The sequence below is a fragment of the Archocentrus centrarchus genome, chromosome 20, assembly GCF_007364275.1.
Source record: "Archocentrus centrarchus isolate MPI-CPG fArcCen1 chromosome 20, fArcCen1, whole genome shotgun sequence".
Lineage (NCBI taxonomy): Eukaryota > Metazoa > Chordata > Actinopteri > Cichliformes > Cichlidae > Archocentrus > Archocentrus centrarchus.
The window spans coordinates 20,440,164-20,458,663 of record NC_044365.1 but is presented as its reverse complement, the minus strand read 5'-3'; positions in this window follow the sequence as shown (position 1 = coordinate 20,458,663).

The window sequence follows — 18,500 nt, the reverse complement described above, 5'->3', positions numbered from 1 at the left end:
GCCTCTGTGCTCTTCTGTCATTCTGCCTTTCAGACTCACATTCGTACAATCTGCCATCTTCATCTCACCTCCATCTTCATCTTAACCACCACCAGTGTCTAGACTCCGGGGAATCCCATCTTAATTCCTATCATTGCTGGGTCTCAGTTCTGCTGTGATGGTACATCTGAATCGTCAGTAGTTTTTATTCAAATCCTGTATCTCAATAAATCATAATTTTTCCAAATGATATGTCTTTATTGAAATGCCTGAAACTATTGGGCCTGTCAACTTTCTACGGCTTCCTTACATCCTGGAAAAATAGCCCACTACTCCCGCCACCTGTTCTGGAAAAATACTCAAAATACTCACAGCACAATATCCCTTGGGCCAACACTTGCCCAAACTAATTTGTTTCTTCTCTCTGGCAAGACCATTCCTGATCAGTGAATAGATACTCATATGAGAATCTGCCACCTCCAAATCCTCTCCCCTTTTGATTTGAATGCCTGTTAAAAAAAAAAACTTTTAAAAACTGAAAACTGTGGTCTGTGTCCCATTTTTTACACAAAATACCCTTCCTGATGCAACCCTCCCATTCATCTAGACTTGGGACCAGCACTAGGAGTAGACTAGCTTGTGACCCTTTGAGGCTGGATTTGTGTCTCCTCCTGTTTCTAAATGGGGAAGATTTGTCCATCAATCCTCCCTCTTCCGCTTATCCTTGTTCAGGTTCACAAGGGGGCTGGAGCTTATCCTAGCTATCATAGGGCAAGAGGCGGGGTACACCCTGTACAAACCATACAAAAGTTTCCCAGCCTGTCTATAACATGGAGCTACACTATTTTACTTGTTTTATTATCTTATATAAAACCATAGACAGAAAATGAAATAATAGCAATTTTACCTTAGACTACATTTCACTGAATAGCTATTTTAACTGTTTTTGAACTGAAAAAAATATGCTAGTATTACCTTGTAATTAAAACAACAAAATTAGATTTAATACTGTGCATTTTATTGTATAGACGTCTGTTTTCAGGACATCCACACTGTCAAATATATCTTGGGTGGGTTAAATAGTGGAAACAGAGGTAAAGACAAAAGGAAACACATCATCAGCCCACTTTGCTATGCTAAGCATACCTAGCTAACTAATAGCAGCATATTTTTTATTAGGTATTAGTGGATGGAGATTAAATTGTTGTCTTTAATTTTGAAGCCTTAATTATGTGTTTTCCAGAGGCTGGACAATTTGAGACAATACTACCCTGTTAAAATATATATATTATGAGTGCAAGTGTTCTAGCATATACTGCACAAGACTATTGTGCCATTAAATGTGCAATTTTTATATTTTATATAAAACTATTTATTTTACCTGCAGTTAAAATGAATAGTAATTAGAAAACAAAGCTAAAATATAAAAATAAAAAGCTGCTATAGACTCTGGTCTTACAAAAAAAAAAAAAAGAACACCAAGTACTTTTTTTTAATTAAACTGAATTCAGCTCAGTTGAAAACAATTCATATAAACTGTTGACTGTAAATAATCCATAAAACAGTTCAGCATTTCTCTAAGAGTGATTGCTTTGTTAGGGCTATGTTTACTGCAGTTCTCCTCACATGACATCAAGATCATCACAAAAGCAGTGCAGCGTCTTCAGTTTTAGGTGTTTCTTAAGGTCTGTGGCAATGATTATCTTAACAGTGAATTTTTCATCTTAAAAGCCATAAAGCCATCACTATTCACTGTTTGATGTATCATTTTCATTGTCCCAACAGAAACTCACTAATGAGCATCTGACTTTTAAGGAGAGCTTTGGTTTTCAGAGAAAAAAAAAAAGTCAGCGGAAATGATAGAAGTTTACACAGAGTTCAGCATGCGCCTTTCATCATGACTTGACAAATAACTGAGGCACAACAGGGGGTAAAGCAAATAGTAATGTGTATGTCAGGGGGACGTGCACAGAGGAATACAAACTAGACTCAGAGCAAAGACTTGTGAAAGGAAAGCGGCAGAAGGAAATCCATTTCAGTTACGCTGAGAAAGGTCAACTATTGTGATGACAGATTGTTAATCATGCAATGAGAGAGCACATTATTACTAATCCATAAGCTGATACACTAAACAATCATGAACACTAATTGTTAAAAATAAAACATAGCTTGTGGTTCTATTGTTGATGCATTCCTGAAATTCAAATTATTTATTTCATTATCTGTTTTTTATGATTCCCTTATTATGTAACACTATATACCAGCTATTTTGAGTTGACCTGTAGGTGGTCACATTTCTCATTTAAAAGTACAATCTTAGTGTTAGATAGTCATGTATTAAGAAATAGGAAATGAGTAGAGTTTTGTTATGAATGGGCTTATTGGATATTGTTCAATGTCATCAGTAATTTTTGGAATACCTTTGACACCCCCCCCCCCCCCCCCCCCCCAAAAAAAAAAAAAAAAAAAAAAAATCATTCTGTTGCTGTTGCATGAACCAATTTGTGCCAAGCTTCATCTGTGGATATACAGTATACAGTTTTAGTTCTTCTGTGTGATTGTCTTACAGGGATATTATGAGTGAAACAGCTTCACAGCAGTATGTAAAGCAGTGGATTAGGCAGTCTGCAGCGAACCCAGAGAGAGTAAAGTTCTCTGAGCATATAACTCATCTGCCATGTCGGTGTCAGGAAGATGATTAAAACAGAGAAACTGTTGCCCAGAGAAAGCAATGAAAGACACTTGAGAAAAAAAGGTGGAGACCATTAGAGCATTTACAAAGTGTATTTTTTTCTGTTCTGTGCATAACTAACATGTTGCTATAAGTGCAGATAAAATAAATGAATGAATAAATAAAACAAAACCACAAAGATATGCTGTTACTGACTAAAGGATGTCAGACTAAGAAAAGTATGTTTTTAAATGTTTTTCTTTCATGGTTGCATTGCTTTGTTCTTTGCTTTGACATTTTGCTTAACTCTCTACGGCATGGTACTGCCCTCTGGCAACAAATCACATTTTTGGTTATTACACTGCCCCTTAAAATTTTTATTTGTAGACACAACACACGTCACTGTCCAATAAAATAAGGAGTAGAAGAGGGTTTGACCTTTGACCTGGGGTTCGAGCAATTGCTTCAGGAACCAAAACTACATGGGTAACTGTGCCAGCAACTGTCAAGACTAATATCATTTACATGTTTAAACTGAAATTAATATATTGGTAAAAATTTCTGCCTGTGCATGAATATGTCAAGAAGTATATTTGGTTGTTTAAAGACTGATTTTAATTACATTTATTTACAAAAACCACATATTTGGGTTCATTGCCTTAGATGACTTTTCTGAAAATGCAAAATCTTAAACAGTGGGTTTTAACTCTTGTACTGCGAACTTTTAGGTGCTTCCCTGATCTAACACACTTGATTCAAATGATTGTTTTGTTATCAGTCAGTTGCAGCATGTAATGCTGATCATTTGAATCAGTTACTGTATGTTGGAGCAGGGATTGGGTTCCTCATGAGTACAATGTTAACCCTTTGAGACCACTGAGGGATTTTGTACATTGACGCAATAGCTTTTTATGAGAGGAAAGAATGTGATTGGACTGTTAGGGGCACTCCCTCAGAGAGGACAGTGAACTTGAAGAGAGCGGCAGTAAGAGTGGACTCCAGAATCAGATTTGAGGAACAGTGTCAGACTTGAGGCCCGCGGGCCACATCCCGTGATATAATTTTATACGGCCGCGAGATGATTTCACATAGCTATTAATAATAGCGATTATAGCGCTCTCACCACTTATACTAAAATCCCACAATGCACTGCAACAGCTGCTGTGGAGGCCAATACGTGCACTAAGTAAGTAAGTAAGTAAGTAAAATTTATTTATATAGCACTTATCACAGATAAAAATCACAAAGTGCTTCACAACAAAAAACAAAAATAAAACCAGTTTTCGGTGTTGCCAATGTCACATTGATCAGTGGATAAAAACATCAGACAGCACTTTTTACAGTGACATTTAAGCTAATCTGACACCCCAAAAATGGTCAAATGAAAAGTGGAAAACAGAGATTTTTTTCAAAAAGGCAAGTCAAAGGACCTGATCGCTGACATCAGAGGTAAACAGTGCGATGTGCAGGAGAAGATACAGAGGGAAACCTGCACAGGTGAGCTGACAGGGCATCACTGCGTCACACAGCAGAAAACGCTGCGCAGCAAAGTTCTGAACACACAACGCACCGTAACACAGAGAGTGATATATATATGTATATATATATATATATATATATATATATATTTTTTTTTTTTTTTTTTTCCACCGGCAGTTTCGGAGAAAATAGCTTCTGAATTTGATGACGTGCTGTATCAGACAGGTGTGCTGAGCTACCTCAGGAAATCTGAAAAATTTGCAAATTTTCATCAGCTTGAAATATATCCATTATTTCTGATTTTATTTTTGAAGAAAATATATTTTATTTAATTTCTTGAAGAAAAAAGTTTCTGTATTCTGGCCATTCTGATTCATATTGCTGATTAAAATCCTGTTCGGCCCGCAACTCAGACTGTGTCTTGAATTTTGGCCCATCCTATGATTGAGTTTGACACCCCTGAGTTAGGCGATCAGGGTCAGTTACGGCTCAGATATAGTATTTAATGTGTTTGGGCAAGCGATACCATGTGCATGTTGGTGAGGGTATGTGTACACATGTGGGTGATTGTGGGCATGTGTGTGTCAGGAGCTTGGAGAGCACTTTTTGAAGATAGATGTAAAGTACCAGGATGAAATGGTACTCCAAAAGTCAAATGACAAAAATGTGATTTCCAGCTCTCTTGCATGAAATTCCACACAGAATAGTCAATGTCAGACACACAGAAACACGTGCAATCGCATATACAATCTAACTCATGCATGAGCACGCACGGACATAAACACACAGTTATTTGGGTGTTGGATAAAATGCTTATGTGTTTGTTAAAATAAAAATGAAAACTTGAATATAGTGCTTGTTTTCTCTTATAAGATTTATTTTTAAAATATAAAAATGGCTCCTTCGAAGAAGGCTGAAACCTAAGCTGAAATTGCTAACCAGATGCAGACTAAGATACTTGTGTAAGCCACATAGTTTTGAAAAGTAATTATTGTCCATGTCGTTAGCATATAAGCTACAGTACGAACCCTTTTGAGTATGCACAGTGTTCTTGTCTTAAAAAAACTGTTTAAGCGCAGAAGCAAGTTGAAAAAGAGTACACCTTGCTAGTACAAGGTTGGACCCACTTTTACCTTCAGAAATATCTTATTCCTTCAAGGCACAGATTGAACAGAGTGGTTCATATTGACACAATACCATCACATAATTGTTGCAGATTTGTCAGCTGTACATTATGATACAAAGATTTGTGCTATAGCATAATATCCTGCTGGAAGCAGTCATCAGAAGATGGTAGACTGTGGTCATGAAGGGATGGGAATGGTCAGCAACAATACTCGGGTAGGCTGTGGCATTTAAATGATGCTATGTTGGTAATAAGAGCTTAAAGTTCCATTATACTTCCAGCAGAAGCCTAAATTGTTGAGATAAGGTAGGATGGATCCATGCTTTTATGTTGTTTGTGCCAAATGCTCACCCTACCATCCAAATGCAGGAATCAAGACTCATCAGACCAGGTAATGTTTTTCCAGTCTTTAGTGTTCGACTTTGGTGAACTTGTGTGAATTGTTTTTTGCTGACAGCTACCCAGTGTGGTCTTCTGCTGTAGCCTAAGAAATGGTTATTTGAGTTACCTTCCTGTCAGCCCAAAGTAGTCAAGCCACAGTCCTCTGACTTCAAACAGGCATGTTCACCCAGAGAGCTGCCATTCACTGGATATTTTCTCCTTTCAGGATCATTCTCTGTAAACCCTAGTGATGGTTGTTTAGAAATTCCCAGCAGATTAGCAGGTTTTGAAATACTCAAACCAGCCCATCTGGCACTAACAGCCATGCCAGGGTCACTGAAATTGCCTTTCTTCCCCATTCTGATGCTCAGTGTGAACTTCATCAGGTCATCTTGACAAAGTCTACATACAAGTTGTGATCTGTAAACCTTGTGAGAGGAGGTCACGAAATTATCTCTGGGAAGATTTCTGATAATTCCTCAAAATTACAGTGATCCTGCTAAGACATTACTGTCCTCTTTTTCAATGCATACATTAAATATCCTGTATTATTTGAAATTGCCATACTTGAATTAGCTGAATTACCATTTTCTTACTTTTATCTGTGATATTACAGGTTCTTTGGAGACTACATTTTCTGAAATTAAAATCATGTTAGTTAGTCTGATCCTCCAAGTCTGAGTGGCTTTGCAGCAAACCTGCAGCATTATGGGCTGTGCATTTTAAAGCCAAAAGGTTTGTGGCAGACAGCTGGGCCTGGAAGCTGCTCAACTAGCTGCAAGCATACCATGCCAAAGACACCAGAAAGCCATTCACTACCACTGAGAGGTTCCATGGGAAGAAACAATAGTGGACAAACACTCTCTTGCCCTCTGCTTTGTGCAAGATTTGTATAAGGCCAGCCTGCATGACTGCCAGAGTATTACTGGCCATTGGAAAGCTTTTTTTTTTTTTTTTAACACTATCAGCTTCTGCAGAATCTGATTAAGAAGGATTTCAATTTCTTCTGCTGTGACCTGGAGGCATTCCCTGGATACACCTATAACCAAACCAAAGATCATCTGGTTTGGATAAAGGAAGAAAGTGTGTAACTTGGAAATACAGTAGGTCTATGGATATATAAACAAGCACACCATATTTATTTCACATTTGCCCATTTGGTTGCTGGTTTACCATTCAGGAATAACAGAAATTGCTCAAAAAATAGAAACAGTAGAGCAAAATGCTAAATGTGTGAATGTTTAAAATACTTCTGAGCCTTGTAACCCCCAAAAATGTCAAATGTAATGGTAGTATGACCAAGTGTTTTGTGATATTTACACTATCTATCGGCTAACTGCTTTAAGAGGTATAGCAGAGAGAGAAGGCAATACATACACACACACACACACACACACACACACATACATCAAGGCTGGAGACAGAACAATAGTGGGTGAGCATAAGGGAGAAGGATGCAACACACAACACCAATGCCAACTTCAACAATTGAACAAGTTACCTTCAAATGAGGTATTTACCAAGGAGATGATCTGTCCCCACTGCTGTTCTGCATAGGTCTGAATCCCCTCAGCCAGATCATTAACAATACTGACTACAAATACAGACTACAGAATGGAACAAACATCAGCCACCTCCTCTACATGGATGACATCAAATTGCATGCCAGGAGTGAATGAGACATCAATTCACTGATTCACACCACAAGGATCTACAGCAACATCAGAATGTCATTTGAACTGAAGAAGTGTAGACGGATGATGGCAAAGAGAGTGAAGGTAGTCAGAATTGTGGGGATTGCACTACTAGAAGTTAACACTGAAGATAGCTACAAGTACTCTGGAATCCCACAGGCAAATGGGAACCATGAAGACGCTGCTTGGAAAGCTGCAACCACCAAGTGCCTGCAGAGAGTAAGGCATGTTCTGAGGAGTCAGCTGAATGGGAAGAACAAGATCCAGGTGATTAACACCTACACCCTGCCAGTCATCAGATACCCACTGGTATCATAAGCTGGTCAAAGGAGGAGATAGAAGCCAATGACATCAAGACAATAAAATTCCTTACCATGAAGGGTTTCACCCCAAATCCAGCACCCTGAGACGGTATGCTAAGAGGAAGGAAGGAGGCCGAGGACTAGTGAGTGTCAGAACCACTATCCTGGATGAAACAACAAAGATCCATGAATACATCAAGAAGATGGCTACAACTGATCACGTGCTTAGTCAATGCCTCAGGCAGCAGAAACCCAAGAAAGAAGAGGAGCAAGAACAGGAACATTATGGAAGGACAGGCACCTGCATGGTATGTACCACCAGCAGATAGAAGTGGTGGCTGATAATGAAAAATCTTACTAATGGCTGGACAAAGCTGGGCTGAAAGACAGCACAGAGGCACTAATCATAGCATCACAGGAACAAGCTCTAAGCACAAGCGCAATGGAGGCTGGGTCCCCCCCATGGAACATTAAACCAAGTGACTGGTATAGTATACGGGAACATCTGTGCAGATTATGGCCTGGAAGTCCTAAGGTCAAAATGGGCCCCCCAAGGTTGGTTAGGAATGACCAAGCTAAGATCCTGTGGGACTTCCAGATACAGATGGACAAACTGGTGATGGCTAACCAACCAGACATAGTGATGGACAAGTTGACATTTGGTCATTGAAATACAAGTGTGATAGTTGTTGAAAATGGGCCTCTGTACACTTACATAGATATTACATTAAAATCATAAATTGGTTTTGATTAAGCATTCCATTATTCATTAATTGCCCTTTACATTTCTGATGTATTTAATGTGACATTAAAAATAACAAATGTGCTTTTCTTTTGAAAATAATGACTTTTCTAAGCAACTTTAATATTTTGAACAGTTGTGTATCTGATGTAGAGAAGAAAGTATAATCAATACTTACTTTTGAAATTCATGGAACAACAAGGAACAACCTCCAGTGTTCTCAGGTTATTTGCGGGACATCCTGCAGTTGACAGTCCAGTTAATATTTCACAGTAGATGTGTGCAAAACAACAATACAGTTTTGCTGAGTTTTAGATATTGTGTTACATAAAACAAATACAAAATGAGTCTAAAATAAGGGATTTAGTTCAGGCAACCCAACTCTAAGAAAATTATTCTATGGTGATATTGTACAACATATAGATACAAAGCAAGACAGATTTTAAATTTAAATGGATTCTCAAAAAGAAAAACAATAACAGACTTGTGTGTAACTCCACTCAGCCATGAAATTAAGAGTAAGCAGTCTAATGAAGCAGTTTTGTTTCCAAATTTAGATTACGGCTACAACATGTACCATGATGACTTCATTCATCAACATCAGTTCTAGCTTGAGAAACTAAACTTTCAGCACAACTCAATTTACCTAAACAGATGAGGATAGTTTTTGAAAGCTTTTCAATTACCTATTGGGGTGTTATATTTTACCCACCATTCGCTACAAATAAAATTAGTCCATTAAGAAATAAATAAATTATATATATATATATATATATATATATATATATATATATATATATATATATAAATAAAAGGCCACTCTTTCAGTTCAGTTTAATGCAGGTTTATTTATATAGTGCCAAATCACAACAACCTTGCAATATAAAGTGCCTCAAGGTGCTTTATATTTATAATGACATGCTGCAGTGGTATATAATCACAGGGGGATTGAAAAGAGGTGAGTGAAGAAGACTTGCTCAGTGCATCACATGAAGTCCTGCAGCAGTCTGAGCCTATAGCAGCATCACTAAGGGATGGTTCAGGGTCACCTGATCCAGCCTTAACTATCAAAAAGAAAAGTCTTGACTCAAATTTTTAAACTAGAAAGGTGGTCTGCCTCCTGAACCCAAACTGGGAGCTGATTCCAAGTCTTCATGCACCACATTCACGGTATTGCATGACAGCATAATAGGATTTATAGCCTAGCAATAATAATAATAATGATAAAAAAACATGCACCAGAATGTGTGTATTTCAGAAAGTGGTAAGAGCCCAGTGGCTGAACCAACCAAATTATTTTCACAGTTAAATGGTGGACATTTAACTGTTGGACAATGGTATTTATTCAACCTAATTGCCAGGACACAATCTCTAAATTTTGTTGAGAGCTGAACTGTTTTTTGTTTTTTTGTTTTTTTCCCCTTTTCGGCAACAGAGGCATCAGAGCTAACAAAGACTTAAGCAGAGGTCTTTAATATATCAAAATCAAAAAGGTGGGGTTTTTTTTTCCTAATGTGCAGGAGACATAGAAATGAGAAACATGAATACCAAATTATTCTTTGTACATTTCACAAAATGGCCTTAAAAATCTTGAAGACAAATTGACAATTTTTTGCAGCATCCAATACTGACAGATAATGACACTGGTCATTCCATAATCTCACTTTTTGCAGTGTGTTCAGGTGCATGTAGCAGCTCTTTTGCTATTAAAGGTACTCTGAGAAGAGCATAAATGGAAGGTAGTAGCAATCATCTCCATCAGTATATGTTTACCATGTTTCATCTAAAAGTTGCTCTTTGGGAAAAAAAAAAAAAAAAAGGCACATATATATTTAGAGTCCTAGGTAGACCCAGAACTTGCAGAAGACATTATATATTTCATCTGTTCTGGGAACTAAGAAAAATAACGTCTGAAATACCCTCCCTTGCATGTTGCCACTAAACCATGATTCTTGATAAGCTGAAGAAAATGGACGGATGTACAGTTAGATCCATGAGTTTTTGTGAGAATGACATTTGATTTATTTATTTTTATTTGAATTTTTTTCTAGTTTTGCCTCTGTACATCACCACATTAAAAAAAAAATTAAACAACATCAAAATTTTTATTTTAATTCAAGGTCTGTTTGTTTGTTGTTTGTTTCTAAGTACCGCACTAACTGTTTAGGAATTATAGTTGTTTTGATTCATTGTTTCCAGTTACTTAAAAGTAACTGGATGTACTAGCATGCTCTTAAATATAAGGATTGTTTCTAATAACTGGATGAACATTTTTTTTTAAAGTCAATGACTGCCTGAGGTATAGAAACCATGGACATTATCAAATGCTGCGTGCCCTCCCTTGAGATGCTGTTAGGATTTTAATGCAGCCACCTTCGGCTGCTGCTTGGTTGTGGGTCTCTCTGTCAGTTTTGTTTTCAGTAACTGAAAAGCATGCTCTGTTGGGTTGAAATCAGGTGGCTGATTTGGCCATTGAAGAACATCCCATTTCTTTGCCTTGAGAAACTCTTGGATTGCTTTTCCAGTATGCTTTAGCCATCCATACATACCCATTACACATTGTGTATAACACATTTGACAGATAATATGGTATGCTTCAGATCATGACCTATTTCTCATATTGACAATTGCAGTGAAAAGATGCAAGTTCAGCAATTTGAACAAACTCCAGATTTTTTTCATCTCCTGAATAAAATAAGAAGGGATTTGGTTTCACCTGGCTATGATACTGCTTATCATTGAATTACCCAATTACTTTTGATGCTGTTATTTTGGCACTGTGTATAAAAATGTCTGTAATGCAATACTGTTGCTAAAACCGCTTGAATTAAAGCTGAAAATCTGCACTTCAATCATATCTGGACTGTTTGGTTTAAAATCAACTGTGGTGGTATACACAAGCAAAACAAGCCAAAAAAAAAAAAAAAAAGTCAACTTGAACATGGTTTTTTGAGAGCTTGAGACAAGAAATAATACATACACTAACTGGGGCTAGACAGGTGTCACACCTAAACAAAACTAAAGGGCAAGATGACACACAGCATGGTAACACAGACACAGACTGAGGACTTAAATATACACACTAGGTAATGAGGGAAAAGGCAACAGGTGAGGGGGCACAGCTGAACGTAATTACACAGATGAGACAAGGGGAAGCAAAACCAAACACAAAGCACATGGGACACGGGACTGTCAAAGTAAAACAGGAAACAACTAGACAGAGACAGAAATGCAGATTTGACACACCGCACAGGAAATAAACAACACAACAAAAACACATAAGACCAGAGACATGACAGAGGGACAGGACAGACACTAAAACACAGAGACGCAGGGGAGACAGGAACAAAGGGAACTAGGAAATCAATATATAAATAACAATAACTAAAAACAAGACAGGAACTGAGATGAATAAACAAAACCAAAAACAAACTGAGAACATCACAGAGAACTCAGTGAAAACAGAACCTAAAAGAACTAAACACAAAATGCTGGGCACACGGCCCAGGACCATGACACCAACAGTGTAGACATAACAGAGCCTAAACCTCTAATTTTGTTAATGAGGAGAGGCCTTCTCAATGCCCTGTGTCACAAAAAGCAACAGCACACTAATGGACTGCTCTGTACTTCATTGATGCTTACATGCACAATGAATGGTAAGTGTGGAAATTATGGATCCTTTGAACAAGTGTCATGCCTGACAAAGTTAGGGAGGAGTTACAGTAAAATATAAGACTGTGAACCATTTTTAATTCAGAGTTTTATAGTTTATTATGAGTTTTAGAATGGTACTTGTCTGACTGCATTGTGCCAAGTATAAAGTTTGGTTTAACCAGGTGAAGTTGAAATGGGCTCATTGGTTTGTTAAGAGCTAGTTGTGACATTGTGTTTTCTTTCACAAGAGCCAGTCCAATGAAAATCACTGGGAAAAACGGCAATCTGATGAGAAATAACCTGGAATGTGTAAATTTAGGACAACAACCTTAGACTCATACAGGACCCCATCACACACAATAGCAAGGTAACAGAGAAGTAAGATGATAAGTGAGAAGGTAATCAAGGATTATAAAGGGAACCCTGTTAAGTTTTAGACCACTGGTTGGACTATGAACAGATTTCCTGCACATATGCTTGCTCATGCAGGTTACACAATACAATGTTCTGCTAATGGTGTCCCATTATTCCAATTTATCATTTCATATCATGGTGCTTTATTTTTATGTAATGCTTATGTGCCAAGAAACAGCATTACATGTGCAAAAACAGAGACGACTGCACACTGATAAAACTGCTTACTGGGAAAATTGGCTTTGCAGATGTATTTTGAGGTAGAAAGTACATTAATCATGTTTGTTAAAACTTTAAGAATCCAAAAATTTAATTTTGCTAAATAATACATTTAAATAAGACTTTTTTAACTTTAAGAAATAGTTAACATTTTGAGAAATCTGAGTAACAACTGCGCACAAACTGGCATATGGAGATATTTAAAAAGCATTAAAATCCAGTTAAGTCATTCCATTTTAGCCACACATAGCCACATGTAGTCCCCACGGTCACAGTTAGACCAATTTCATGCTCCTGTGATTGAACAAAGTTGCAAAATGGTTTAACATCTGCAACAAAACCTCCAGTGAGATGACCATAATTACAAACCCAACACAAGCCTGTCCCTACCTGTATCACATCTCCACCATATGCTCCAATGAGCAATTTACTAACACCGTGGAGAAGGGTTGCAGAAATGCTGCATGAAAATAAATTAACTGTCATGCACTTATGTTAATTAACTACCAAAAGGGTACCCACAACACACAGCACAATAAACTTGTATCAGCCCCACAGTGTGGTGGCCTGGGGAGTCCTGCTACTTTATAGTTTAAAGGTCATCCTCCCTCAGTCTCTGCGGGTGCAGTCACACTGAAAAGAAAATGTCCCTGTGCAATGTGACAATTAATCTGACAGCTGTTAACAAGGTTAATACATCATATGTGTGTGCATCCTTTCAGAAGAACCTTTCTTCTTCATCTTCTTTCTTCTTCCACTTCCACCTTCAGAGCATTGTTTTTTTTTTTGTTTTTTTTTGCTGGTGCAGAGTTGCGACACTGTTCACCTCCCTTTTCAAAGTCAGTTCATTAGAATGCAGCGACGTGAGTTATTTTTTTCCCAGCTCCTTGTCTCTGACCACCGGCCAACATTCTCTCAAGATGCTACTTTCACTAAACTTAATTGGAAGCGTAAATGCTTTGTAAGATGGCACTGCAGCACTCTGTCAGAAAATTGGCCAACTCCAGTTTAGTGCTGGTGTACAAGTGTGTCTTTGCATGTCTGTCGGGATGGCTATTTGACAATCTGTGAGTGTCCAAACCTTTGACCTGTCAGTTTATACTTTTCTTTACCTTTCTTGACAAGATATCAGATAGAGTTCTACTTAGAAGAGAAAAAACAGTGTGAAAAAAAATATAGAATATCTGTAATTGGGTCTTGGTCCTGGGTGCTTTGGTTTGCATCAGAATTAAAACAACTGTTGCCTTTTTTATTTTGATGAAAATGATTTTGGCTATTCAATTGTAGTACACATATAGGAAGAGAGAACAAATGAGCAGGAGACAAACAGCCCAGCAGAGCCCATGGGGGCATCAGTAAGGCATCTTGGTTTCTCTAACAGAATATCAAACAGAACTTGGGATGACTAGGAAAACCATCATTTGACTCCAGAAGAAGCAATGACAAGTCCTCAAATCTAAACATAAATTTATGGAGAAAATATGTAACTTAAAAAAAAAAAAAATTACCTTGGTATTATAATCATAATTGCCATGCTTGTGGCTGTGCTAGATAAAAGATAATGAAAGCTTTCACATGCTGTTGTGCAGGTTAGAAAATTACACAGGTATTTGTGGGTTCAAAATACATATTTTTTTTTATCTGTGGAAAGAGATCAATGAGAGAAACTTGTTCATTATAAAACTCCAGTGATTTAGTGTTGCACTCTCACAACTTTGTCACCTTTGCAGAGCATGGGTTCCAAACCTGAAGCACAGATGTGAAGCAAAGACATGTGTTTCTTTCTTCTCAGTTTCAAAAAAGTAGTACCTTGCACCAGCTAGCATGATCTTAAGTGATATCGCTACTCATTCTGGAACGTGGAAAGACACCACGGAATTCCACATATGGAGTAGTTCTTCCCCTTACCTGAAAATAGACAATGAAAACTGATGGAATTCTCCACTTTAAAACCTGAAAACAGTTGATAAAGACAAAACATATTCATGATAAATATTCATTACAAACTCGCCTAATAGTAAAGGTAGACGTCACAACTGAATATGGCAAATATTTAACATATATAGTACTGTGTAATAGTCTTGAGCAACACTTCATTGCTTTATATTTTTATAGAAAATGTAAAATAGGTGCACTGACTTATTGAAATGTGAAACTATAAATAGAAATACAGTATATCAGGTGAAAACAGAGTTTGTACAGTTCTCTAACAACCTCAAAAGTCAATATTTGGTAAGAATACCTTTATTGTGTAACACAGCCTGAACTCTCTTAGACAAGCTTTCTTCAGGAATAGTTCTCTGGGCTTCTTGAAGGATATTAAGATGATCCCACACTGCTTCAATAATGTGGAGGTCCAGGCTCTGGGAAGACCAGTCTATGACTGATTCTATTGTGTTTTTTTCTATCCAGGAATGCTTTCACTTCATTTGCCATCCTGAAAAAATGAATCTGTTTTCAGACAGTTTCCAGATGGTATTTCATGGTGGATCAAAATCTGAAGGTACTTTCCTGCATTCATAATTCCATGATTTTTGACAAGATCCCCAATACAACTGGATGTGTTATTGTGTTATTTGGTATACCCCAGTGGCCTCTCAACAGTCATCGTTTTCTGATGAGGCTTCAGTGAGCAGTAGATGGAGCAACTGAAAGGCCAGATGCATCTCTCAGGTTCTGTGTCAGGTCTTTGTTAGATTTGTTCCTATTTCTTAAGGTTATGACTTTCAGATACTGTCCATCTGTTGTAGATCATTTTTTAAAGCCTGCCACTTCTTTGTTTGTATTTCTCTGTTTTCTCAAATTTTTAAGGACATATGCACATGTGCAGAATATGCACAATATGTCTAAAGTTTTTGGCTAATAGCTATTTGGAAATCACCTTGCTGGTGCAAAAATATTATTGCATGCCTGTCAAACTGTGTTACATTTGGCATTTTTCACAGCTTCCAGAGGAAGATTTTATTTATTTATTTTTTTGGTTTTTAATGACAGACTGATGCTTTTTTACTGCTAGTAAAAAAGTGACTAAAGATACATTTTAAACTGTAGACACCCAAACTTGAGCTGAATAATTCATAGGTAAGTGTAAAGTGGCTTAAGAAAAAAAAAACAAATCACGTACATTGAATGGCCTGAAAAATTAGTAAAAAAAAAAGAAAAAGAAAAAGCCAATGTCCAGAGACAAAAACAAAGTCCTTCAGAAAGCCTGGAGAATTATTGCCTAACCACTATAAAGTCTGGCTCCTTGGAAACAACATATAAAGACATATATGTTTTACCACATTTCCATGGATGATCATTTGTATTGACATTATTTTTTTATAGTACCATTAAACTGTAATTTTCTGTGGAAATTTTCTGAGTAAATATGTCAGTGGGGCCTATTTAAATGTGTATTTTTGCACGGTACACATTAAATAAAGTTAGGTACAAAAGCGCGTTGAGGAATCAGGGCATATTTAGGATAAGTGGGCTACTGGACGAGGACAGAGCAGTAAGAGAGGCTAAGGCTCTAGCCTCTACCTCTGGTTCTAAGAGGATTTTTGTATATACACCTATGTTAGCATGCTCTGATTTGCATAAATATACAATAGAGTTTAGTATAGATATCATTTTTTCTTTCCAGTCTGCAAAATAGAAGCAAAATAGCAGAGATACCAAAAAAAAGAAAAATTATAATAATTATAATTTTAGCTTGACGTGTCTCCTCTTAAAGTGAGATTTCTATCTTCATCTTTTAGAGTACATACTGCCACCAAGTTTCACACAAAGGGCTTTACTCTATTTATCTGACTTAGGGAAACGATTATGGATTATGAATTAAGAGCTTAAGTTTTTTATTTACTAATGATATCTCCATTAAGGGAAGTGTTTCCTGATGTACAAATGAAAGTCAAAAAGACAGTCAAATATTGTCACTAGTGAGAAGTGAGTGCTGAAAAAAGTAGCAGGATACACGTAGAGGCTATATTCTCTAGATTCAGCCAGATGCTGTAAAAAATAGTTTAAAATTGTACTAATTCTAATAGCAGTTGTAGCTACTCCCTTGATGAATGTATAATTCAGCTATACAATATGGAAACATTCTGTAAAGCTGCACCACATAAGAGAAAAAGGAGCATCCCACTGTTCTCTAACTGTATCTTGTTATAAAAAGAACATCCTCTTGTTATAATGAGTTGCTTTTATCACAAGACTATAAGCACTGGATCTCATAAGCCAGTGCTGAATGTTAGCAGAACAAAGATAGCAGAACATGCTGTCCCATAAAGAATAGTGCGGCTCTCAAATTTCACTTTGCTTCTTTCTCTGATAGTCATTTGTAGTATCTGCATACTAATGACAATCCCATTAAATATTATATTGCTCAGAGAGAGTGCAGTTTCTTTGTGTGCTAGGGAGAAAACTTGTTCATTAGTGGCCTCTTTCTGATTTGTGTTGAATTGTAATTAAACCTAATTTTAGAAGTACAAAATGCAGCACCAAGTATTAGAGGAAGGTGCCAGTCAGGCTTTCTACATGATTTGGTTGTTCCTTAAAAAAATCTAAATCTGTTAACGTTAATGTGATTTATATAACGGAAATCCCTAAGATTTCAGTTCAGGTACTATAGCAAACACTATATTTTATTTCCACTGAAAGACACCCATAAACTAAAAGACATGTGGATAGCTCAAATACAGTGCAGTTGAAGCTGACACCATATCCTGTGGAGTTGTAACAATGACCCTTTAGCACTTCAGTTTTATTCCATTCAGTTCATTTTTAAAGCTCAAATTCACAACAACAGTCACTGCAAGCCCCTTTGTATTGCAAGGTAAAGACAAAACAACATTAAACCCAGAAAACCCCAACAATCACATGTTGTCTTATTAGCACAACTTGGCAAAGGAAGGAAGGCGGAAAGGAAGAACCCCCTTTTAACAGGAAGATACTTCCAGCAGGCCCAGGCTCAGTGAGAGGCACCCAGGGGGTAAAGGGCAGTTCAACACTTCCTTCTGCATAGTGAACTACATAGTTATTTAGCACCTCTATGTTCTCCATTTTTTTCACTTAGATTATGATATATCTTGGATTTGGTAAATGGCTATCAAAGAGCTTATCTTTTATTTGAATTCTCTATGTCCTGCATTTTGGGTCTAGTACTCAGCACTGTTCACAGCTACATTTTGACATGCTGAGGGTTGCGGGGGGCACTTTGAGCACCACAAGATAACTGCTTTTTACTTCTATTATTCTGAAGAGAAGGCAGACATCGCTACAACCAGTATCCCCAAAACTGGGCAACTCATACAAAAACAGTCTAGATGGATAAATAGGACTTCAGACCAGAGGGAAAATGTGTAAATTTGATTGAGGGGGTGAACTGTTCCTTTAATACACAGTATCACAAGGCCAACATGTGACTCTATTTACAGTACAGAGAGCTCTAAGTTGTTTTCCAAAATGATTAGTGTGCTGAGGAGAAGGAGGTGCATGTGTTCCTCAACAGTTCACTGAATTTTTGTGTTTTTTAGGTTTTCATTGTTTTAAACGCACACACACACACACACACACACACACACACACACACACACACACACACACACACACACACACACACACACACACACACATATATATTTGGAGACATGCAACTATCAGTTTCTGTAAGTTTTCTTTTTCTTTTAATAAAGGCAAATAACTAGTATTTTAATGGTTCACCAGTTGAACACTTGTAATCTGAACTGTGCACAGTCAGAAATGTTGATCAAGTTTGCATTAAAGTCTTCTAATGGACCTCTGATGTGACAGGAAAAGTGTACCATACGTGAGGATAATCACTGGCTTACCT